Genomic DNA, 27,043 nt, shown 5'->3' with positions numbered 1-27,043 from the left:
CCTGAAGCCAAGAAAGCTGATGCTGGTGGCAAGGTTGAGAAGGCTAAAACGCAGAAGAGGGGGAAAACCTATGGCAGCCGAAGCCCTGTCCTAGTCAGAAGGAAGTGGCAGGTATTCCTGATCGGCTCTGGATTCCAGAAAGGCTGTGTACAAGAGGAAATATTGAGCAGCCAAAACCAAGGTTGAAAAGCAAAAGGAGAAGGTTCTTGGCTACTGTCAGGAAACCAGTTGTTGGTGACAAGAATGGTGGTGCCCAAGTAGTTAAAATTTGCAAAATGCCTGGGTATTATCCTACTGAAGGCATGCCTCAGGAAGCTCTTGAGCCACAGCAAAAAACCTGTCAGTCAGCATGTGAGCAAACTGTGAGCTAGCATCACTCCTGGCGCCATTTTGATCATCCTCACTGGGTGCCAAAGAGGCAAGAGGGTGGTTTTCCTGAAGAAACTGAGCAGTGGCTTGCTACTTGTAACCAGATTTCTGGCCCTCAACTGAATTCCTCTGTGTGGAACACACCAGAAATTTGTGATTGCCACTTGCACCAAAATCGATATCATTGTGAATGTGAAATGTGAAAAATCCCAAAACGTCTCACTGATGCTTACTTCAAGAAGAAGAAGCTGCATACACCCAGACACCAGGAAGGTGAGGTCTTTGTCACAGGGAAAGAGAAATAGGAGATTACAGAGCAGTGCAAAGTTAATCTGAAAATTGTGGACTAGAAAATTCTTCCAGCAATCAAAGCTGTTCCTCAGCTTCAGGGCTACCTCCGCTCTGTGTTTTCTCTCACAAATAGAGTTTATTCTTCACAAGTTGGTGTTCTAAATAACGATTCCTTTAAAAACAAAAAAATAACGGTTCCTTAAAAACAAAAAAAAAAAGTCTCAAAAAAAAAGAAAAGAAAAGAAAGGAAAGGAAAGGGATGAAAAGAAAAAAAAGAAAGGAAAAGAGAAAAGAAAAGAAAAAAGGAAAAGAAAAGAAAAACACATATGGACATTAGAACAGCAAAATTCTTGAGATACTCCTTCTATAGTCATTCTCAAAAAAAAAAAAAATGCATATTTAAAGATGAGAATTCCAAGTTAATAATATGGGGACAAACTTCAGGGGAAAAAATAGAGGCAGTTCACAATACCACCACATTCCTTGTGTATTTAGTGTTCAATGTTGGAAAGAGAATTTCGTATACTTTATTGTAGTCTTTAACCTAAAATTAACAGAACAATTAAGTAGTATAGAAACTATGCTTGCAGGACACATCCATCATATTTAAAACTGTTATATATAGTTTCATAATTTGATACATTTCTCTTGGGATCCTAACATTTGACAAAAATATAATTTACCAGATAATCTCTTGCATAATATTTATTGTCCCTAAAGATGTTGGTAAATAAGTGGGTTATATTTAAAGACTATTTGACCTCACACTTCTGTGGGTAAACTGTAAGAGCTATCATGGCTTACGCCTAACATTTTTCCATGAGTAAATGTTAGAGATGGGGACAAGCACAAACAGGGTTAAGTTCAGAAGAAATAAGCACAAAGGAAATCATGTAGAAGAAAAACAAAGACCACAAATACCACAAATGCACTCACCTTTGTGCAAATATTTTTGGACAAATTTAGAAATGGTCATACTTGACCACAGGATAAGGGTGAATCAGGACAGTGGGCAACAACTAATAAAAACAAGTGTGGAACAATGACTTGTGAATGGGGAAAAAACTGAGCTGTTACCCTTTTTGATTAGCCCACTCTTCACCAAAAGTAATAAATTCCATTGGTCTGGGGAAGGAAGTTTAATACAACCAGTACTTTTAAATGCCAGGGTCAATTTCTGTTTTCTGCAACTAAGAAATACAGAAATAAATTAATGAAAATAAAAATTGTACCAAATCATTCTTCATATCTATTAACTCAAGCTTAATAATTGCATATTCCAACCTTCTATTCCTATTTTAATTACATTAATGGCTTTTGGTGTTCTCTTTTTTTCTTACGTTGATTTTCATTTTATATTCTTTTTGAAGTGTATCTATTTATGCTTTTTTCAACTGTGTAACTGATCAATTTTGTATATTATTTTTGCTTTAATCTCTGCTGTGTCTTTGGAATTATATATGCCTACATACTTATGAAAATATATTTGACATATATATTTCTACATGAATACGTATTAGAGAAAGAAGCAAGTAGAAACAAGATTAAGTTCATATTGTAATTCTAAATAATTTAATTTTCCTCTCCCTACTCTGTTTCTTGTCAATGTCAGGTTTTTAAGCTGCAAGATAGTTTCTCTATTTTTAATTTATGTGTTTTTAATGCATTTATTCATTTATGTCTAAATTTTTAAAAATTATCTTCTGTTTTATTCCAATAGGATCATTCAGTTCTTTGTGTCACTTGTTCTTATTTTAACACATGTATTTACAATTATAAATTTCCCTGTAAGTACTGTTTTGGTTGTATCTGTCAAATTTTGACATGTAGTAGGTTTGTTTTCATTAAAGTCTAAAGTGTTTCATAAATTTCTCTTTACACAAATTACATTTGATAGTTTTTTATCGTACAGACCATAAGCCATTTTACAGCTATACTTGGTGATTAACTTTTAAATATTTTTGCTTAGCTTTTACTCACTCCATCTATCATTATATGAAAGAAATATTTTTGTACAGATCATTTTCTTTACCCAAGTTCTATAAAGCTTTGCTTAATAATTTTGAAATAACATTGCAAGATTAATATTTTTTCATATTATGAAAAATAATGATAATATATTTTTCATTTTTTTTATCATTTTATTTTCTGAATCTGTTGTTTAGATTTTGTTTTTGTTTTTTGACCTATGTGTCAGTCAGATTTTAGTCATGAAAAGACATTGCATTTGATGTATTTCAAGATAGAATAATGTTGGAAACTAGACACCTGGCATATCTTACATATCCATTTATCTTGAAGAATTCTGGACTTATTTTTCATGCTGGACTACCTCATCCAAGATTATTTTCCAAGAAAGGTTTTATACGAGTTTAAAATTTCTGAAATTCTGTATGCTGAAATTCTTTTTTTGTCTTCACTTTTAAATGGCAGTTGTGTGGGATTAAAAAAATATCTTGACTTGAGTTTCTTTTCCTTCATCCCTGTGAGAATATTACTTATTCTCCTACTCACTCAACTATTGCTAATGAGAAAATTGAAATAAATCTGTATCTTGTTTCTTTATGGATGGTTGGCTTTTTCTTTCAGAAAGCTTCTATCTTTTAAATCTTTAGTTAATATAATGTGTCTATATGTAGAAATTTTAAAATCTGTTTTGTATGACAGCATCGGAAGACTTTCAATCTGAATTCACTTTTCTTTAACTAGGAGAAACTCTGAGTCGATGTTCAGTGAGTCCATTTCCTTAAATATTTTATTTTCTGCTACTCTTTTTTTTTTTTTTTAGGATTTTTATGTATTTATTTGAGAGAGAGAGAGAGCGAGCATGAGCAGGGGGGAGGGGTAGAGGGAGAGGGAGAAGCAGGATTCCCACTGAGCAGGGAACCCGGTGCTGGCTAGCTCCATCCCAGGACCCTGAGACCATGACTTGAGTGAGCTCAAGGCAGATGCTTAACCGACTGAACCACCTAGGCATCCCTCTTTCCTGCCACTCTTACTTTTGTGTGGGGTCTCTTAATTTAGAGATCACAACACTTCTGTTTTATCTTATCACCCACACTTTTTTTACTTTCTTTTAATATTTCTCTTTGTGGCTTTCCAATGGTCTCTGAAAGATATTAATCCAATATATTTTTTTAAATTTTATTTTATTACGTTATGTTAATCACCACACATTACATCACTAGTTTTTGATGTAGTGTTCCATGATTCATTGTTTGTGTATAACACCCAGTGCTCCATGTAGTATGTGCCCTCTTTAATACCCATCACCAGGCTAACCCATCCCCCCACCCCCCTCCCCTCTAGAACTCTCAGTTGGTTTCTCACAGTCCATAGTCTCTCATTAACCCAATATTCTCATGCATAAATTTATTTTGTGCCCTTTGCAGACTATTCTTCAATCCATCCACTAAATTTGTATTTCAGCCGCAGTATTTCTCAGAGACTATATTTAGAGTTGGCCTTTCTTCATGACTGCTTCTTTCTTAGTTTTACACATATGCTCCTTCACCTCTTTGACAATATTTTTTAGGCTAATTCTAAATTTTTGCTCTCCCTCTATTAACTTTGCTTTGTCTGGGATAGTCTACCCAGTTTTTCCTTCTCTAAAATTGTGTAGTACTCAAAGTTTGATTATTACATTATGTGAGAAAATATTGTCTCAAATATTCCATCAGGTACCTTGGCTCTTAATTTAGACCTGATGGAGGAAATGATGACTAAGAATATTTTGATTATGTAATGCATCATCCAAGTCAGGACATTTTTGAATGCGAAAGAGTGTGCTAAAATAATTAAAATCAGGGGCTCTGGGTGGCTCAGTTGGTTAAGTGGCTGCTTTCAGCTCAGGTCATGATCACAGTGTCCTGGGATCGAGCCCCCAATCAGGCTTCCCTGCTCAGCAAGGGGTCTACTTCTCCCTCTCTCTCATTCATTCTCTTTCTCTCTCAAATAAGTTAATAGAATCTTTTAAAAATAATTAAAATCATACAATATTTTTAAATAGTTCTTTATTGATGACATGTTTTATTTTACTGTGGATCTTCAAAGTTGTTTTTTTTTTTTAAGATTTTATTTATTTGACAGAGAGAGACACAGTGAGAGAGGGAATACAAGCAGGGGGAGTGGGGGAGGGAGAAGCAGGCTTCCCACCGAGCAGGGAGCCCGATGCGGGGCTTGATCCCAGGACCCTAGGACCATGACCTGAGCCGAAGGCAGATACTTAATGACTGAGCCACCCAGGCGCCCCTCAAACAGTTTTTTCACAAATTATTTTCAAAGATAAGATTCTTTCGAAACTAAAACTGATTACATTCAATTTTGAAAATTGGTTCATTTTTATTGCTATTTGAACATTAATTTAAAAATACCATAAGCAGAATTGCAGAATCATTATTCTTGATGTGTGTGTTTATAATATATATAATATATAATATTTATATATATAAATTACTTATATATATAAATCAAATGTCTTTAATACAATGGAACTGATATTTATCTGGGAATATATTTTTAAAATATGCCTCATTTATTTTTATATTTTTATAAAACTCATGTAATCTTCTTCAAACTTTTATGTTATTTAAAAAATTCAAAATAATTGCCTTCAATTGATCTTTCTTCTGCAGGTCATAATAGATTTTATGACAAAATTATTGATTATATTCCCTATGCTGTACTTTTTATATGACTGCCTATTCAGGTCATAATATTGTTAATTGAATAAAGTCTCCCAACAGATGTTGAAGCACCCAATAAGCTCAGAGAAAATAATATTAAATGGAGAAGGTGGGTGAGGGGGTGGGGTAACTGGGTGATGGATATTAAGGAAGGCATAGGATGTGATGAGCACTGGGTGTTATATTCAACGATAAATTATTGAATACTAAAAAAGGAAAAATTTAAAAAAACATTAAATGAAGAAGATTCTTAATTCTAATTTTTTATATTAAAAATGTATAAATATTTGTCCCATCATTTTTGCCTCCATTTTGAGCATATTTCTTCAACAAATATTTTTATGAGTCAAAATTTATAAAATAAGTTTTTGAAGTTTATTACTGTTTGGAATGTTTTGGCAAGTATAGATGCTGGAAATCAGAATCCCATTCAAATGCATTCTATTTACCAGTATAGAATATAAACTTAGCTGATAAACATAGGAAATCCAAAAGATTCTTCCCACAATATGAAGTATTCCAAATCACAATAGTAATATTTCAAACTTATACTTGTAAACTGCTCAACCTCTCATAGATTAATTTGTTCATCTTTTTTCTTATTTTTTTAAAGGAATACATTTTATTTATTTATTTATTTATTTTTTAAAGATTTTATTTATTTATTTGACAGAGAAAGACACAGCGAGAGAGGGAACACAAGCAGGGGGAGTGGGAGAGGGAGAAGCAGACTCCCTGCCGAGCAGGTAGCCCGATGCGGGACTCGATCCCGGGACTCCAGGATCATGACCAGAGCCGAAGGCAGTCGCTTAACCAACTGAGCCACCCAGGCACCCAAAGGAATACATTTTAATATCTTTTGTTTTGAAAGCTTTCTTTTCAATAATTATGAGACAAAACCACTTCCAATATTTAATTGATAATAAGTAGCAAAGACAGCATCGACTGCTGTGGCACAGGGATTTTTGTATTAAATACAGCTTCATCACCTAATTTTTGTAGTTTATTTGCTGTGCATATATAGAAATGTTTGCAAATTTTAACAACCTGCTTATATTTAGATTGATAGAGTACTGCGGTTTGTATGGCAAAATTATGAGCTTTGTGTGCATCACTGCCAATTCCAAGTACATTCCTATTCCAATGTTTTCTTAATTCAGCAAGTATAATGCTTGCGTCATGATGTTGTGCTCTCAGGAAGTTAGTATTCTTATCGCTGCAAATAAAAATTTAATTTTCAAGGTGGAAGCCCTGACTCAACTTAATATACCATTCAAATTTTCAAAGATTCGATTTAGTAGCTTGGATTAAAACATCAAACAATTATTGTAAATAACTGTTTTTCTCTATTTGGGGCATCATATGATAATATAAAATTGGAATCTTTTAAGTGTTTAAAACTCTTCTTTTGCTAATGAAGCCAACTCATTGCCCACTACCCCTGAACTTTTTACAAATGCATAAAATACCTGGAATAAAATCTGGGTAGAATTTAGAACAGCCAATTGTTTTAAGTGAAGCCATGTTTTACAGACTGATATGCAAATAAAGATGTCTCACCTTCTATCATGGTATTAATGTAACTACTAAAGTTTGAAGTAAGTGCTGATGTTTTTTCAGCAGTTTTTTTTGTTCGTTTGTTTGTTTTTGGTTTTGCATGTGGCTAGTGACTTAATCCTGATGAGAGATATTAAATATCAACAAATATTTTTGCAAGTTACATAGACACCCTCAACTTCCTTGAGAATTGCAAATGTAGTACATAAATTGCTCTTAAGCTTGCAATTTTGCTTTTTGAACTCATTACTGTGAAAATCCTGCTGCCACTGGAATTGATCTGTTGGACTCAGAGAATGAACACACAAGATGACTAAACATGGGGGATCAAAGGGACACATTCTAGATAAACTATGACTTCCTAGAGGAAATCCAGTCCCCTTGTGATCTTCATTATTTTTATTTTCAACACGTAAGAGAAGAAAATGATTACCTCATCCAATATTCTCAAACTTTGTTTTGTTGCCATTCTTTTTAAACATGTCTTCAAAAAATAAAGCAAGAAAGAAAAGAAAATGAAAATCTTCCAGGAAATATGCCCAGGAACTACTGCAAAGTCTCAAAGTGAAAAACAGAAGAGAGTAAGTACCCTTTATTGGTACTCTGGAATCTCAAAAGATATGTCAAAATGCCTTCGTTCTGCAAGCAAGATATTTGTATTTTCTTATAAAATTTGATGTTGCCCCTTTTGAACTGCCTAGTAAGTGCTGGGGTCAGGGCCTTGTGTAATTCCTATTCCTGTTACTATAACGAACCATATTTTAAATATAATAGTTGAGGGGCGCCTGGGTGGCTCATTTGGTTAAGCGTCCAACTCTTGATTTCAGCTCAGATCATGATCTCAGTGTTGTGAGATTGAGCCCTGATAGACCAAGCCCTGTGTCAGGCTGGGTGTGGAGCCCGTTTAAGGTTCTCTCTCTCCCTCTCCCTTTCTCCCTCCCCCCTCCCACTCTTTTAAAAAAAATGATAGTTGAAATCATAGAAATGGTTGAATTACACTTTAATTTCTATAACGTCACTCTATCTTTCTTTAATATCATATTCCTGAATTGTGCATATGGGGCTTTGCACTACGAAAACCTCCCTATGACATCCACAATATCATGAATTTCCCCTGATGATCAAAAGAAACATAGACAACAATGCTTAGAAACTTGGATCCACTCCAGCCTTCTCTTTATTATAATTAAATCATATTGCCACTATATTTTCTTTTTAAAAGTATGTAGTTACTTTAGGAGTAAGATATTTATTTTTTTAATGGAAGTTGCATTTAGAAAGAAATCATTAAAAATAGTCTAGTCCATGTAAAGCAGGTTGAATCACTTTTCATTGAACTGATTACTAATTCCTTAGTCAAGCTTAATAAATCTTTCAAAGATGAATTTTTATTGACCAGAACTATATTTAAAGATAGTGTTCATAAGGCATTCATAATTAATAACAAAATTTATAGCCTCCCATTAGTTATCAACATACATCTGGTACAGAAATTAAAGATTGAGGAAATAAACCATTTTTTAGGCTTCAGAAAATTAAAAAAAAAAAAACTAGCATAATACTTCAAAACCTTGGGAGTTATTTTAATTTTAACCTTAGTTATTTGGCTAAATAACTGTTTTCAGCCCCCCATAAATTAGAGAACTTCTAATATCCAAAATATATTTTTTAAGCTATAGCATACTAGTCTTTATAATATTATTAAAGACCCACACAAATTCCTCACACAAGATTTGCAAGAATATAGAGAGTTTAGGAGAATGGCTCACACAAATGCAACAAAAAATCATTTGACAGAGATAGAAATTTCAAGACAACTAGCTTTTAACCTTTGAAACATTTCTTGTACTCTAATTCACATGTTCACTTATTGATTTATTGTTTAAAAATGAACAAAACCAGTACTTGTAGAATGCTGTGCCTTAAGAAAGGTGCAGCCAGAGCAGTTTTTGACATTGACACAAAATTTCAAAAAAGATTGAAACTAGGGTGCCTGGTTAAGCCTCCTACTCTTGATTTCGGCTCGGGTCATGATCTCAGGGTTGTGAGATCGAGCCCCCAGTCAGGCTTTGCTCTGGGCGTGGAGCCTGCTTTAAGATTCTCTCTCTCTCCCTCTGCCCCTCCCCCTACATTCCCCCCGACCCCTCAAAAAAAAAAAAAAAAAAAAAAAAAAGATTGAAACTGAAGCAAACCAAATACGACTAAGCTTCACATACAAAAATCATTTGAACAGTGAGGTAATAGCTAAATTATATGTAATTAACTGTTTTAGAGAGCCCTTATTGAAGTATATGTTTCAAATTATCTTCTACCTTTCAGTGCCCTATCAGTGTATAAATGGAATGGATAGATGTACAGAGTTTAAGTATCTTTTAATGCTTATAGCATCCATGAAGGCGCTGTTTATGCCCTATCAAGCATTCTACATAAACCGGGTTTGTTCATTTTTAACAATGGCAATACTGTTACAAGCGGAAGTATTATTGACGAATGAAGATTACTGACCTGCCCCTAGAAGAGTGCATGTTTTGTTTTTTCCAATTGAGTTGATGAATTTGGAAATGTGCATCTATACTCTGCATCTTGTTTGTCCTCCTGCGAGCTGACCTGTGTGTAAGAGTTCCTTATGAAAGTTAGAAGTGAAATATGCGGCGATGGCAAAAAGCCAACCTGGCCAGCCCACAGGGAGATCAAACCTGGGATCTGGGCCTCATTAGCACCATGCTCAAAGCAAGTGAGTTAATCATCCACAGACTAATTGGGTCCAGACTGCATTAGTTAACTTGTTTTTAAGTTTTTCCTAGTTTAATATCATATACAGATAAGCAATTAATAAATGCTTTCCTATTACAAAGTGTTTAAATCTAATATTTAATATTAAATATTTATAATTTTGATTATTCTCAAACTTGTGTGTTTTTAATTTTCCATGTTAATAATCTAAAAACTATTTTAAATATTTAAATATAGATGTTTTCATTGCTTGCAAACTCCTTGACATAAATAAAGAAGTTTACTATTAGTTTCATAAACAGAAGAAGGGATAAATGACCATTACTATGAAAAAATTGACAAAACGATGTCCCTCACCCCCTGTTACACCATTTCCCATTGAAAGTATTTTTAGGACACACACAGTCATAAAATCCTACACAATCACTAGGAAGATAGCAACACTATCACTAGGTAGATGATCTAATTTTATGATGAGGAAAACTAACACAATTTAGCAAAGAAGAAAGTTCATTTGAGGGAAGAAAATGACTTTATGTGTTTAAATATGTATGTATGTATTTATTTTTAGGAATATTATAAGAAAATCCATAAGGTGAGAAATGAAAAGCCTTAAAAGGAAAGAATTAGAATAAGGCTCAAAGTTTTTAATAAGTGTACAGGATTTCTTGGTAGGGAGGGGAATCTAGCAAGTAGGGAGGATTATAGAGTAAGGAATGGAAAAATTGAGGACTTTTTAACAGCAGGGTAGTATAATAGGAAATTTTCAACCAATGGTTTTCTGGTGTAATAACGCAAGTTCCAGTGGACCGAGCTTCGGCAAAGAAAATGCTCTAGCCCAGGACACTGAAACCTCAGCAAGCAATGCATAGATACAGGGACTGCTCAAGATTTCTTCCTGGTTGCATGGCAACAGGGCCATCCATTAACCAGCAGCTCTGATTTCTGTTACTTTACTTCTTTTTCTTGGTTCTCGGATCTCGCGATTACCCTTAGATCCATAGATTCTGTAAACTAATGGCCACCTAATAAATTCATGTTTTGCTTTGGTTATTTGACTAATACAGCTTTGGCAGAAGTAAACGAAAAACCACAAAAGAGTATAGAGAGCAGTCATTGTGCAAAAGCAGAAAATCGGAGCTGACTATTGAAAAGTGTGCCCTTGGGAACTCATAGATACCTCAAGAGGACCAGGATTGACACACCACCGGGTATGGTGTAACCCTGGTATGGTCCAGCTGGTCATTTGCAGCCAGGACCACTGTGATAGCCTGTGCCACACTGTGATTGTTCAGTGCCACTTGTTGGTCCTTTACATGTCACTGCTGAATAGGACATTAGATTTCCTTAGTATGTGGGATAGAACTATCCAAAATGACAGAGCGTTTTGAACTACTATATAGATTACCTGCATAAGGTAAGAAATTGGACTCATTTCATTCCATTCACCTAAGAAGAAAATATTTCATACATTTATATTTAAAATGAAAATAATGCAACAGTACAGATGAACGTGGCCTCATGCCAGTGACTGTTACTAACTACAATTCGTATCTTCATATCTTCAATTATGTATGGGTATGTTTACATCAACTTGATGACCTCTTAAGGGCTTTATACACCTTCATTACTGGCTCTTGTATATTTGCTTTGAGTCAGACTGAAGAAGCAGAAAGCTTTGGGGAATAGTAACCATCCTCAATCATTCTACCCAAATCCTTGAAGAGATGAATGTCTTATATCACTAAAAACAATCATATCTGATTCTTGGTAGCAATAATGAGAATGCCTGGCTGGCAGTGGCTGGGAAAAGTCTTCACAAATGTGGAACTAAGAATTCCTCTATTTACTCCCCATTTGCAAAGGGGCCCTTCCAGGTGGAAAGCTGCATCTAAAACTAGAGTCAACTATGCTTGTCTTCACTCAGCTACTGGTTCAGGAGTTCCTTGAGGCACTCTTTCTCCTTGGTACAACTGTTTGATTGACAACTACAGAAAATAGTATGATTTTGCCATATATCTGTCTGCAAACATTGCATTCTTATCGTTGCAAACAGTTCTGTAAAATGAAAACATTTTCTTTCATTCAGAGCTGTTTTTGTGTGCGGAGATCTATTAATATCCCTTTCAAAACCTTTCATCAGTTTGAGACCATTTTTTGGGAGTGAAACACTTTTTTTTTTTCTTCTTCATTTTGAACTGGAAGTTTTGTTCTCTGATGATACTTGCTGGCTCCCAAAACCTAAAGAAAATCATAGGGAATAAAATAAAACCCTCTTCCTTTGATGTCTATCCAAGAGCATGGAAAAACTATCACTTCTTTCACCTACAATTCCTTTAATTTTGTCCCTCGACTGCTAAGAGATGACAATTAAAGCATTCAGGGTCTAAAATAGAACTAAAAGTATAATAAAAAAACAAAAGAAGCATTCAGAGAAATCGTTTTTAAGATTTCATCACGGTAACGAAAATAAGAATAATTTTGTGTCTCAGAAAAAATAGTGCAATAAAGAACAGATATAGTTGGGTTTTTTTTTTAATAATTCAGGCCACAATACTTTAGCCTATCACATATTTTAAGTTTTCCTGATAATTCCTGATTATAGTTTTAATTTTGTGTCATAAAATCAGAAATATATATAAGTTCCAACTTGCTTCAGTATATACATTCCATTTCTCCTGTAAAGACAGAACATTCTTAATTCTGCCAAGGTTAGAATACCTTAATTTAAATAATAATCAGGGGCTCCTGGGTGGCTTAGCTGGTTGAACATCCCACTCTTGGTTTCGGTTCACCTCATGATCTCAGGGTCTTAAGATCAAGCCCTGGGTCGGGCTCCCACTCAGTGCGGCGTCTACTTGAGATTCTCTCTTTCCCTCTTCCTCTGCCCCTCCCCACACTCAGGTGCATGCCCTCTCTCTCTTAAATAAATAAATAAATAAATAAATAAATAAATAAATAAATAATCAAAATGGCATTATAATAATACATGTTTGTCTATGTGGAGAAAGATTATATAATCTGTAATGCCAGAAATGAAGTGTGCCAAATGATAACACCACTCCCTATAAATCCCATTTCTCCTTTTTCTTTTGCAACAAGCCATTTTGCTTACGAATAAAAATAATATTTGCAGAATATTATTTATGGTAATCTGTGGGTCTCTTATTGATCATCAGATCATTTAAATACAATGTTTTTTTGAAACATTTTAGAGGAACCATGTTAAATTTGTAACATATAGAGAAATGTATTAATCTGTTGTGTGGAATTATAAAACATGTGTTCTCTGGTAGCCTCACCACTGCTGTGTTCTACTTCTGTGCTTTTTGCACCTCAGATTCCAGAATTTTTGAATAGGAAATCTTTTTTTTTTCCCATCCAAAATGGTTATTGCAAAGGACAAATAAACCAATGGATGTAAAATTTTGACTAAGACATATTTCTCATACATAGTGCTATATTTTGTTTTTTTACTATCCTTTTTATTAGTAAAATATAGATGTTATTGAACACAAATGAATTTTAAGATTAATATTAAATAACGTATGTCTGTGGACATTTTCCTTGCCCTCATTGTAGGATGTTTGGGGAGCGCCATAACTACTCTAGCATCTGTCTCAATATTTCTCAAACTGTGATCCTTAAAACACCCCTATCTGACATACACAGGCTTTCTCATACATCAACATACATTATTACACTTTAGTTTATGGATACCTAAACTAGAGCAAGGTCTAGAGCTCCACTCGAGAATCAGACAATGTGCGAAACATAGAATGCATATTTTTAGAAAACCCTTTTGTGAACATCTATCCTTTAATCTTATTCCACTTAACAAATCCCTTTTTCAAAAATACATTTTACTTAATAACAACCAGAAATGGAATGGTTAAAAGTGCCTGGAAAGCAATGTCTAATGTAGGCCTTTTATATAGTCCAAGGAAATTTTTATTTTGTTACACATGCATATATTATTCACATTTTTGTTAATAACTAAATCAAAACATTTATATGAAATAAAACTATTTTGATATTAAACTTTGAATATATGTTATAAAATATGTATTGTAAGGAAAAATAGTCTTTCAGTATAATAACACTTAATGCATAAACATATTTACAATAATCTTGGTTATTTAGGCCTTTGAAAATAAAAAAAAATTAGATTTTGTTGTTGTTGTTGTTTATGAGTCAGTGATGAATAGAGTAAGTCTGTTATATATAATATTCCTGCTTTGATTTGAATAAAGCTCATGCTGTCGAGTTTCCAGTTGCAGTTAAGACAGAGTGATCATTGGGGCGCCTGGGTGGCTCAGCTGGTTAAGCGACTGCCTTCGGCTCAGGTCATGATCCTGGAGTCCCTGGATCGAGTCCCGCATCGGGCTCCCTGCTCGGCAGGGAGTCTGCTTCTCCCTCTGACCCTCCCCCCTCTCATGTGCTCTCTCTCTCATTCTCTCTCCATCAAATAAATAAATAAAATCTTTAAAAAAAAAAAAAAAGACAGAGTGATCATATGCCAGCATATCCTTCTTACTGATTTCAATTAGCAATAATCGCGCCTCTGAAAACACTGGACAACAGAATACAGAAAGCAACTATCGTAAGACACTGAAAAGTAATTATGATAGAACCCCTCATAGGAAAATCAAAACTCAAAGAATGAGAACGGGATCCTCTGTAAATCTGCTACTCAACAAAAACAATCAAAATGTTGACAATATTTCAAAATCTACTTTTTCAGAACTCTGAGTATTAAATGAGTTTTGGGGAAAAACAAAAAACAAAACACCAACAACAGAGGAGCATTTACTCAAGAGAAACTGCTGAACCTCAGGGCAAACAGCAGGATTTATAGCTTTTCTTTTCTTTTTTTTTTTTTTTAAGGATTTATTTATTTATTTTAAAGAGAGAGAGGACACGCCTGCACGTGAGCATGGGGAAGGGAGGGGCCGAGGGAGAGGGAGAGAGAAAATCCTCAAGCCGACTCCCCGCTGAGTGCAGAGCCTGATGCAGGGCTCGGAGCAGGGCTCGATCCCAGGACCCTGAGATCATGACCTGAGCTGAAATCAGGAGTCAGCCGCTTAACTGACTGAATTACCCAGGTGCCCCGAATTTGTAGCATTTTAACTTAGCTTATTCCCATCTCTCTTTCCCCAGCTGTAGTCTTCGAAGCCAGCAGTCTCGTCAGCATGGTAACTGTTAACATAGCCTGGCCACCACCAGAGGGGAGAGAATGAGACTGGAGACCTTAAAAATTCCCAATCTCAGAACAGTTTCACTATTCAGTAGGCCTTTCAGATCTCTGGAAAAGGTGGTCTTGCTGAACAGAAGAAGCCCTATCCCAAGGATTTGTTCCCCCAAATCAGCAGCACTTGTTTAACACAGCATTTTCTTGAAGTATAGGCTAGTCGGGGCAAACAAGCATCTGGCAAACCTGTAGAAAGTTCTCGGGAATGAGATATCCATAGAGAACTTTGAAAGCTCTGATGTATACCTGGAAAACTAGAAAGTCACATGCATGTGCGGGACTGTGGATATGCCCACAAAATGCCTAAGATGACTCCAGTCTCTCATCCCTGGGTGACCTTGAGGCCCTGCATAAGTAAGAAGTTAAGGCTAAGATGGAGTTGTAAACTTCTTGAGCACTGAGCTTTATATCCAACACACACACACACACACACACCCCACAGGCCCTCAGGTAAGTTTGGAAGACTTAACAGTTTTTAAGGCATTTGAGGAAATCTCTGTACACTTATTAACTGACCAGAGTGAACCATGAAAAATAATTCAGTGGATGCTGAGTCATTCTTTATGTGCACCGTATGGGCAGTTATCTCTACAATTGAAGTCATCCAATGGGAGAATAAGTACTATAAAATTTCACCTAACTTTAGTTGTAGTGATCAGTGACACTACCTTGGCCCCCAAAGGAATCTTAACTCCCTGACTAGGTTGTTGTGAGAAAATGGTCCTAGCCTTCCTCCTTATGGTTCCAGGCAGAGGCCGTGTAATCACCGGTACACCTTGCTGTACTTGAAATAACGCTTCAGACCAAGTGAAAGTGCATAAGGAAACTTAAGAAAAAAGGCCTGACCATTCGCTTAACTAGTTGGGTCCAGGACATTGGAGGGCAGAGTTGAGGTCTTTACTATAGGTGAGCTTCATGGTGCTCTTTGGATTCCTGTTGATATGAACCTTAATTAAATGCTGTATGAGAAAAATTGAACAAATCTGGTCCCAGACACTGTGAGTAAAATTAATCAGAGTGGTTGACAGGGAGGTAATCACGGGAAAATGCAGCTGAAGCCAAGAAGATATGGAAATCATGAATGAATACTGTTGTTAAATGATGCATCATGGGTCTCTCATGTTCTGTATATCACACAAGAAGAAACACTAGTTACTTTTATTCCAGATTATCTTTTCAAAGATGTTTTATAACAAATGGCTTTACAAGATGGAGCTAGTATCTCCCGCTAGAGCAAATAGAAAGTTTATATATTGCTCAAGATAGTAAGGATAATGTTTCCATTTGGGACAAAGGATAGTTAGGTTCACCCCACAACATAAAAGATTTGGGTCCCTCAGCTAGTATTAGCTGTGTCATCTGCCTGGGCCCCTCTCCATCACATGTCTGGGGAAAAAGGAAACCAACACAAGAGAATTCTCATGGGACTTGCTGGACCACAAGTGATAAAAATCCTTTGTTTCTTACTCAGAAATCTATCTTTTTTCAGCACCCAGGAAATATATCAAGTAATTTTTTAGTTTGTAAATAAAGTAAAATATGACTTTAAAGATTCTTGTCAAACAGATGAAACCTATGAAAATAGTAAATTATTTTGATCAAATATTTAGCATATTTTCAAGAAAGATATATGTTCATAATAAATTCAAACCGGGGCGCCTGGGTGGCTCAGTTGGTTAAGCGACTGCCTTCGGCTCAGGTCATGATCCTGGAGTCCCGGGATCGAGTCCCGCATCGGGCTCCCTGCTCGGCGGGGAGTCTGCTTCTCCCTCTGGCCCTCCTCCCTCTCATGCTCTCTGTCTCTCATTCTCTCTCTCTCAAATAAATAAATAAAATCTTAAATAAATAAATAAATAAATAAATAAATAAATAAATTCAAACCAAAATCATCTAATTTAAACAAAACAGAAAACCAAGGCAGCCTTTCATTTGCTAATAAGAAAATACCTGTGACAAAATGTGCATCTTATCAAAAATAAAGTATTTGTGTTCCTGTGGCACCTAACTTTCTAATAATGAATATTAAACTACATTTTCAGAGCGAATTTACAAATATTATTTATCTGATCTAGAACTTTAGAAGTAATATGTACAATTACTTTATGAAAAATAAATTTTCATCTAAAGTTTCAAAATAGGGGCACCTGAGTGGCTCAGTCAGTTAAGCATCCAACTCTTGATTTCAGCTCAGGTGGTGATTTCAGGGTTGTGAGATCGAGCCCCATGTAAGGCTCCTCACTGGGCATGGAGACTGCTTAAGACTTTCTCTCCCTCTCCCTCTGCCCCTTCTCTCGCTCTCTAAAATAAATAAATAAATCTTTTAAAAAATAAAGTTTGGAAATAAATATACAAAATAAATTACTAAATGGGTAAAATCTACAAAGGAGATAAGTAAGTAATCAATATCTTTACACTATATAAATTGTATTCTAATTCTCTTGAACAAAAGCAGTTTATCAAAACCTTTTTTTTTTTCTTTTAAAAAGATGCTAGAGCATTTTGGTTCACAGCAAAATTGAGAAGAATGTAGGAGGATTTTCTTTATGCCCTTTATCCCCACATATATACAGCTTCCTTCATTATCAACATTCTCCCATATACTGGTACATTTGTACAATTGATGAACTTACATTGACACATCATAACCACCGAAGTCCCTAGCTTACATTAAGGTTTACTTTTGCTGTTGTACATTCTTTGGGTTTGGACAAATACATAATGACATGTATCCGCCATTATTTCAATTCCTTTAGGTAAATACTAAGAGGTGTGATTGCTGGCTCATACGGTTAGGGTACATTTAATTTTATAAGAAACTGTTGAACTACCTTCCCAACTGACTACAGCTTTGCACTCCCATCAAAAATTAGGCTTCCACTCACTCCACATCCTTAGCAGCATTTGGTGTTGTCAGTGTTCTGGATCTTACCTATTCTAGTAGGTGTGTAGTACTACAAAATCTTACTTTTTAAAAACCTCATGTTTTTCATTCCTAATAGGTACTTTCATTTGCCAACAAGGAATTAGAATAACTGTCCCCATACCTTCTTAAATACTTTGCATTGTCAATTTTTTTTTATACTTTCCATTTTAATTGATGAAATAACAGTCCTAATTTTATAACTTTATTATTGGGAAATACAGTATACATTTTAAAAACGCACCAAGGAAAATGTAACTGTATAACCACAGCCAAGGTCAACATACAAGTATTTTGCCAGAACCCAAGATGCCTTCCTGCTATTCTGTTCCATTCTCCTTTTTTTTCTCCTCCAAATAGATAATAATTACTTCCTTACTTTTCTTTACATGTTTGTCAACTAATTATATATCCAGAAGCATTATAGTTTACTAGGGTCCTTTAAAAATATTACATAAATAAGATCATAAAGTGTGCATTCTTATAGTTACCTTACAGTTTTATTGAGGTATAACTGATGAATAAATTGTAAGATATTTAAAGTGTCCAACATGAGTATTTGATAGATATAGCAAAACATTCTTAGGTTTTTGAGGTTCATTCATGTTTTAGTTCTGAGTTAGTTTCAGCTGATCAATTATTCTCCTCATTATTGTAATAATTTTCTGGTTCTTTGCATGCCTTATAATTTTTTGCTGGGTTCCAGACACTGTGATTTTACCTTGTTGGATGCTCACTATTCCCTTAAATATTCTTGCAGTTTGCTCTGGGACAGTGTTAAGTTACTTGGAAACAGCTTGCTCATTTTAGGGGTTCCTTTTTTCCCTACTACTAAAGTACTATAAAGTACTATAAGAAGTTTCTGAACCTGATGCAGTTTCAGTGTTTTCTACTGCGGCTGCTTGGAACGTATAGTTGACGCTAGATGAGCCTGAGGAGTGGTTGTGTCTGATCCTTTCAGGTGGTCCTTTTGCCAGGCTCAGGTAGGTTTCTCACATGTATGTGCACCTCAGAAATCAATGGGAAAATTCTAGAGGTCTCTGGAGTTTGGTCAGTGTGTAGCTCTTTGCTCTCTAGCATTCTTCTTTGTGAATTTCAGCCTCCTTGGCCTCCCAGACGCCTAGCTCTCTCTCCCCAGTGCAAGCAAACCACCTGTTTCTGCCTGGGTTCACCTCCCCTTCACTGTGGCTTTGATATACACCTCATATGTTAATTTAAAAATTAACTCAAACAATCAAAGAATTTATTATTGAACTATAAAACTCATGTAAGAAAACACAGAAAATCTGGATGACTTTAATTTTGTGATGAGTTTTTAAATATGACACTGAAAACATGATTCATGAAAAACCATTGATGAATTGGACTTTCTGAAAATTAAAAAAAAAAACACATTTGTTCTATATATGCAGGGCACTATTAAGAAAATCAAGGAAAACAATGGAATGGTAGAAAATATTCGCAAATCACATATCAGATAAAGAACACATATACAGAATATATTAAAACATCATTTAAAACACATCACTTATAAACACTTAAATCACATAAAACACTTAATTTTTTAAAAAAATAAAGAACTCAAAAAGGGCAAAAGATATAAACAGACTTCCTCAAAAATAAGATATGGAAGACAAATGAGAATATGAAAAAGAGACACAACATCATTAGTCATTGTAAAATGCAATTAAAATCTCAGTGAGATAACACTTCATACGTGGCTAAAAATGCAAACAACAACAACAAATAAACGAACAATATCAAATTCTAGGGAGGATAAGAGCAAGAGGAAATTTAATTAATTTGGGGTGGGAATACAAAATGCACGTTCTCCTTTTTTATAAAGTAAGACATACACTTACCCTGCAGCCCAACAAGCCTATAACTAACTATTAACCAAGTGAATTAAAAATATATCACAATAAAAATACGTGAGTACATAAAACCTATACATGAGTGTTTACAGCAGTTTTATTCATAATTACCAAAAATGAAGCAATCAAGAAGTAACTCAACAGATGAATGGATAAATAAACTGTGATATGTCCATGTAATGGAATACTATTCAGCAATAAAAAGTAAACTAGTATTCACCTAATGACATGGATTAATATTAATTGCAATTTGCTAAGTAAAAGAAATCAGACACAAAAAGCTGCATATTGTATGATCCCATTTAAATGGCATCTTGAAAAACATAACACTATAGAGATGCAGAAAAGATCTGTGTTTTGTGGCTTGGAGGCTTGACAATGAATAGGGCTACAGAAGCAGTTTTTTAGGATGATACAATTGTTTTGTGGTATTGCTGATAATGATTCACGACTTTGTCAAAACCCATAGAATTATATAACAAAAAGATTAAACTATTGTATGCAAATTAAATAGTAAGTACCTGGAATGTTATGGGATACCTGGATGGGATGGAAACAAATGAATACGACTGTATTATTAATGTTTGGCATAATCTCATGAACAGGGATTAGAATAAAAAGCTCTGACCTCAAGTCACCAATGTTTTGACAGCATATTCTAAGGCTAGAAGACAAAAGGAACAGTGCATAAACAGTAATTCTATTTGGTGAATTTATTTCTTACAGCGATATGGGTTGACAATTCTGAAACTACATATATCTAGAGTTAAACAAATTCTTAAATAAATTATAAGTAATGGGATCCATGTTTCTAATTGTCACAGTATGAAGTCACACATAAGAAAGTAAGTGTGTGTGTGTGTGTGTGTGTGTAAGAGAAGATCAAAAATCTTGTGGAACTGAATTAGTCAAAGATACCAGTATGAATCTATGTTAATTATAATATATAAAGGGAAAAATATACATGAAATAAATATAGATATATGTGCATGTACAGTTTAATATACATACATGTATTTCCTAGTTCTGTCCAGTGAGAATGTCTACAGGAAAGACTGTACAGGAGCAATGAGCATACCACACACCCAGATGTTGTTTTTGACATACTATTATCTAATAACAGAAATCAGTCTCCTTCAAAAAATATCTAATTTTAGAGTTGATGCAAGGAAAAGAGAAAATGAGTCTGGATCACCTTGTAGTGCCAGAAAGCACAGAAATGACCCCATTCCCTCTGACACACACTCACCAATAAGAAGGGAATATGTCAGAAAAACACTGGAGCCAACCAGAAAGAGCTCCAAATGACTGAAGTTGGCCCCATTTGTGCAATGAAATAAATAATTATTGTACTGGTTTATAATCCAAAGAATAAAACATAGATCTACGAATCCATATTGATATAAATGATAACATATGTAAGTAAATGGGAAAGAGACAGATGTTCCCTAGAGAAGACATTTAAGTAATAAATATAGAAGAGAATGAGGAAATTAGAAAATTATCATTAAAACAACACAGTAATAACTGCTACTAGCAAAATCCATTGATGAGTGTTAAAATTAATGGGTAAAATATAGGGACGCCTGGGTGGCTCAGTCCTTAAGCATCTGCCATTCGGCTCAGGTCATGATCTCAGGGTCCTGGGATCGAGCCCCACATCGGGCTCCCTGCTCCGCAGGAAGCCTGCTTCTCCCTCTCCCACTCCCCCTGCTTGTGTTCCCTCTCTCGCTGTCTCTCTCTCTATCAAATAAATAAATAAAATCTTTAAAAAAATAAAATTAAATTAATGGGGAAAATATTGATAGAATATTTGCCTAACTTTACAGTAAGTCCCTCCAAATTTTTGTTAATCACTGTGGTGGTTTTTAATCCAAGTTCACACATTTTTTGATAATCCTACCTCTAGGAAGTGGAACTTGAGCTGCCCCCCAAGAGTGACTTGCTTCTGAAGAACAGAGTATAAAAGGGGAAAAATGGTAACTACCGGAGAAAGATGGCAGGCACCACTTAGCCGCTTAATCAAGATTAACACAGCCAGTAATAAGTTTTGTTGATTTCTTATCCCTCCTGATATGATGCAATAGAAAAAACACTTCACCTCTTAAGTATTATTCCCCAAAATCCATAGCCCTACTCTAATCCTCAGAAAACAGTCAAGTTGAGGACCATTCTACAAAACACATGTCCATTGCTCCTCAAAATTTTCAATCATGATTGAAAAGACCAAGAAACTTTCACAGATTGGAGGAGAGTAGCACATGGCAGCTAAATGCAACATGGCATTCTGGATAGAATCCTGTAACAGAAAAAGGACTTGAGAGTTAAAACTGGTGAAATCTGCATAAAGCCCCCAGTTTAGTTAACAGTGTATACCAATGTTAATTTCTTAGTTTAGACGAATATACCATAGCTTTGTTATAAGATATTCCCAGTAGGGAAACTGGGTAAAGTTGAGCAATGTCTAGAGATACTTTGGGTTGTCACCACTGACAAGGGTTGCTACTGTTCGAGGCCAGAGAAGCTGCTAAAATCCTACAGTGCACAGAACAGACCCACAAGAAAGAATTATCTGAACTAAAATGTCGATATTGCCAAGTTTGATAAACTCTCATCCAGTGAATGTTTTATTTATTCTGTACCTCTTAATAAAGACCATTGGAAATGGTTCTCTTTCAGCTGCCAGGGCCAGTGACGTATCTTCATTCTCTTGCCTTAAGGCTTCCACAATTCGGGGCGCCTGGCTGGCTCAGTTGTTAAGCGTCTGCCTTCAGCTCAGGTCATGATCCCAGGGTCCTGGGATTGAGCCCCGCATTGGGCTCCCTGCTCAGTGGGAAGCCTGCTTCTCCCTCTGCCTGCAGCTCCCCATGCTTGTGCTCTCTCTCTCTGACAAATAAATAAAATCTTAAAAAAAAAAAAAGAAGACTTCCACATTTCTACAGTCCTTTGTCATTGTCTACTTCTCCAGAATATTTCCTCTCCATTCCATAGAACAACATGTTGGATTATTACACTGGCAATAACGTGATAATTGGACCTGATGATGAGAAAGTAGCAGATGCTTTTGACATGTTGTTAAGACACATGCAAATCAAAGGATGGGAAACAAATGCCACAAGACTTCAGGAAGCTGTTACCTTAATGAACCGTTAGGAGATATCCTCTGAAAATGAAGGATCACATCTTTCCTATCATGAAAAAAGAACAATATCTAGTAGGCTTGCTTGGATTTTGAGGGAGACATAGACCTCATTTGAACATTCACTCCAATCCATTTACTAAGTGACTCCAAAATCCACCAAGAGAAAGATATAAGGCATATCCAGGCTGCCATGCAGTTTGCTCAGACATTTGGGCCATATGAATCACAGGTCCAATGATGCTTCAGGTATATGTGGTAGATGGCGATGTGTGGAGTCATTAGCACGCTCCTTCAGGTGAATCATAGCAAAGAATCTGAAGATTTCTGAATAATGCTCTGCCATCTTTTATAAATAACTTTTCTCATTTTGAAAAATAGCTCAGGGTTGCTACTAGGCCTTAGTAAAGACTGAACACTTGACTGTGAGGCACCAAGTTCCCATGTGATCTGAGTTACCCATAAGGAACTGAGTGATAGCTGATTACAGAGCTGAACCACCTCTACCTTGGAAGGGATTGCGTTTTGTTCTCACTGGAATAGGTATTTATTCTGTGTATGGAATTGCCTTCTCTGCCCACAATGAGTCGCATTGATTTACAAATGCTTTATACACCATCATGTTATTCCACACAGCATTGCTCCTGAATAAGGAATGCACCAAATAACAAATTAAAGTGAGGCTTTTTAAAAATTAATAATGCAAATTGCAATTAGCCCTATATTTATGCAATTTCTAAAACTTTTTAAAAATATAAATTAAAATGAATCTATTTGTAAGCTCCCAAATCAGCTTTAACATTATAACACAGAAGGCTATTTTTATTGAGCAATGACTATTTTTCTAATTTATCGAGGATCCAGAAATGTAGATAAACCATAACCCCTGCCATAAAGGAACTAATAAAAAATTTATACAAATTCCAGGAATTAATAAAAAATAAATGCAAAGTACTGAAAATAATAGGTTTCGTGAAATATTTTACAGTTAATACTCTTCCATTATATGAATATGCCTTAAAGGCCAAACAGTATTTTAGGCACTTTAATGTGTATTAGCTGGAAGAAAAAACCTTCTGTCGGTAAAACAACTTCAGACTGCCACATGAAACTAATTGCTTGATCTCTGGATCTAATTTTATTATTTGATTTATAAACACATATGGCTTGCTATTTGCCAAGCACTGACTTCAACTCATTACAAATATTTACATTGATTTGATGCAATTGTTAATTTGAATTATATCAAATTATCCTGATGATTCAGCTCATTGAAAAACGTAGGGACAACAGCACTGTAGGAGGGTGAGAAGAATGTATACTAATTTAGGCTTCCCAGAGGGTCTCTGGTACATCATCAAATCATCCATCTTAGAGGCCGCCTCATACCCGTGTCCTGTCAACTTCATTCACATCTTCCATTCCCTCTGCATTCCTTTGAAACACAAGCATCAGAGACATAAGTTAGTCTTTCCATTTTGAAAACTGACTCCTGAGATTTCTGAAGAAAATTTTATATATCAAACCCTACTCTCTTGCTTTCCAACAGCATGGTTTAACACAGGAGAAAGATATAGTTTGAAAATTCATATTCAATACCCATTTTTTAAAAATTCCATTTATTTGAGAGAGCAGAGCGAGCAAGAGCGAACACGAGTGGGGGAGGGGCAGAGGGAGCGGAGGAACCGACTCCCCGCTGAGCAGAGAGCCCTGCACGATGCTGGGCTCCATCCCAGGACCCCAGGTCATAACCTGAGCCGAAGGCAGACGCTTAACCGACTCAGCCACCCAGGCGCCCCTCAATACACGTATTTGTGGTTGATCTGTAAGATTTCCCTAGATGGTCAGAATACACAGTAGGTACAGTGAGAACATATACAAAATACGTTGAGAATTATTATATTTAAAATGTCCCACTTTCCTGGTGGTTTATCCATCAAAATACAAGTCAGAAGTGCGTGTGCGTGTGCACCTGTGTACAAATTTTGCTCCGGGTCACTCTGCATTATCCTATCGCTTTAGTGTACCGAGGCTTTCTCTAAGGCTTTTAAGATGTTTTCTCCTTACACTTCGAAACTCCTCTTGGGAATAGGAGTTCAAAAGAACCCATGAACATGCAGGAAATTTTTCTTATATGCTGTATTCTTTTAAGTTAGGATTTTATTGTTCCTGTTTAAAAATCAGGACACTTACGGGCTTCACAAGGAAGTGAAAACTGACGGTGGAGGAGCGATATGGATCTTGAATGAGACAGTGCAGCAGAGCGGACCCTGAGACAGACTGGAGTTACTTCCCTTCTCTCTTCACCATCTGTTCTACAACCTGCACCAAACTTGCAGAAGAAATGAAAGTAAAATTGCAATATTCAAAGAATCTCAAGAACGCTAAACTAAAAATCAAATGAGTAGGATCCTAAAAGTTTCCTTTTTTTCTTCTGTATCTTTAAGATGAAGCAAAACCCATATTTCCATCTAGTTCCCTTCCCCTGGGTGGCTTCTCCCTTTTCCATAGGGGGGTTCATATCTATTATTGCCAGGTGCTGATAAAGTTTTGAATTTTCAAAAATTAATTGAGAGCTTTCATTCAGCAAATGGCATTGAACCTTAAGAAGAGCCTAGTAATAACTCCACTGTTGCTGCATTTTTTTTTTCCTTCCAGGTAAATCTGGAACAAAAGAACAAATGTTTGATGTAAGAATTGAATTCAATGTAAGCAGACACAAAGCAATTATATTACTGAAGAAGGTAAGTATGGAAAAGTAAAAGCAGCATAGACATAAAGCCGAAGGGATTTTACAAGGTAAATTAAATATGAATTTGCATCTCATTGACCCACACCAGCACTCCCCACAATCTGAAAGTCTAGTTTTTCAGTCAGGTGATATGGAAACAAATGACAAATGTTTTCCTGTCTTCAAAGCCATCTAAATATTACACTGAAACTCCATAATCGCCATTCAGTTTTTCAAAAACACTAACGGTAAGAAGGTAAAAGACCATTCCATAAAAATGACAGGAAAATTGAGTTGATCCTATGTAATCAAGCAATCAGAAGATATAATTTTCTGAACAAGCAATTCACAATCATTATAGTAATTCACTGATGGTTCTTCTTCCCCTTTTCTCATTCTTAGATTTTGGGTGATTAGGAAATCTAAACTAAGACAAGGTAAAATGATATTTTGAATATTCCACAGAAACCAGGTTTAAAGTTTTTATTCCAGGTACTAAATTTCTTTAGCTTTGTCCTGAATTAGATTATTCATTTCTGTCAAATTCAATATTAGAAGACAGAAATCCTGAAATCACGATTCCTACCTATTCTCTCTGTTTCTAAAACCTCCAAAATAAAATTTAGAATCCCCGGGGCTGGAGGAAATGACAGGCTTCACTGAGTATTAAATGCATATAGTGTGTGGCACACTTACACAAGAGTGTTGTTAGAGTTTGAAATAGTCACAGATCTAAAATCTAAATATCGGTGATAAAATGAAATAATATAATTTAGGATATTTGTGCAGGGAAATACTAGAGAGCAGTGAAAATTTATAAATTTACCAACGACAGGCATCTATGACTAAACTCCAAAATGTGATGTTAGAAAAATAAAGGTTAGGGCGCCTGCGTGACTCAATTGGTTAAGCGTCTGCCTTGGGCTCAGGTCAGGATCCTGGCGTCCTGGGATGGAGCCACACTGGGCTCCTTGCTCCTCTGCCCCTCCCCACCGCGTGTGCTCTATCACTTTCGCTCTCCTGCAAATAAATAAATAAAATCTTTTTTAAAAATAAAAAATAAAATAAAGATTTTTTTTTTATTTATTTGAGTGAGTGATAGAGAGAGAGAGCACGAGCAGGGGGGGAGGGTACAGAGGGAAAGCAGAATCTCCACTGAGCAGGGAGCCAAATGCGGGGCTTGTTCCCAGGACCCCAGGATCATGACCTGAGCAGAGCGCAGATGCTTAACTGACTGAGCCACCCAGGTTCCCCTTAAATAAATAAATAAAATCTCAAAAAAAAAAAAAAAAAGAAAAAGAAAAGTTTCAGGAATATACATACAGCATGACAATATTTTTATGAAATTTAAAGCTATGGAAATCAAAACTATATGCCTATTAATAATAATGCATACAGAATAAAGCTAGCCTATGTAAGTAACCCAAATTCACAATAGTGATCACTGGGAAAAAATGCAATGGAATCGGAGAGAAGTATACAAAATGTTTCAG

The 27,043-nt window shown here is 35.5% G+C and overlaps 1 pseudogene; it reads left to right on the top strand.

Moving 5' to 3' along the window:
* LOC118022533 lies at window positions 1-25,967 on the top strand (annotated as a pseudogene).
* The last annotated feature ends 1,076 nt before the right edge of the window (window positions 25,968-27,043 follow it).

This window comes from Mirounga leonina, unplaced genomic scaffold (genome assembly GCF_011800145.1).
Source record: "Mirounga leonina isolate KUSES-001 unplaced genomic scaffold, KU_Mleo_1.0 Mir_176, whole genome shotgun sequence".
In the NCBI taxonomy this organism is placed as follows: Eukaryota; Metazoa; Chordata; class Mammalia; order Carnivora; family Phocidae; genus Mirounga; species Mirounga leonina.
The sequence above is the reverse complement of the archived record's forward strand: the minus strand, read 5'-3'. Positions and strand labels throughout refer to the sequence as shown.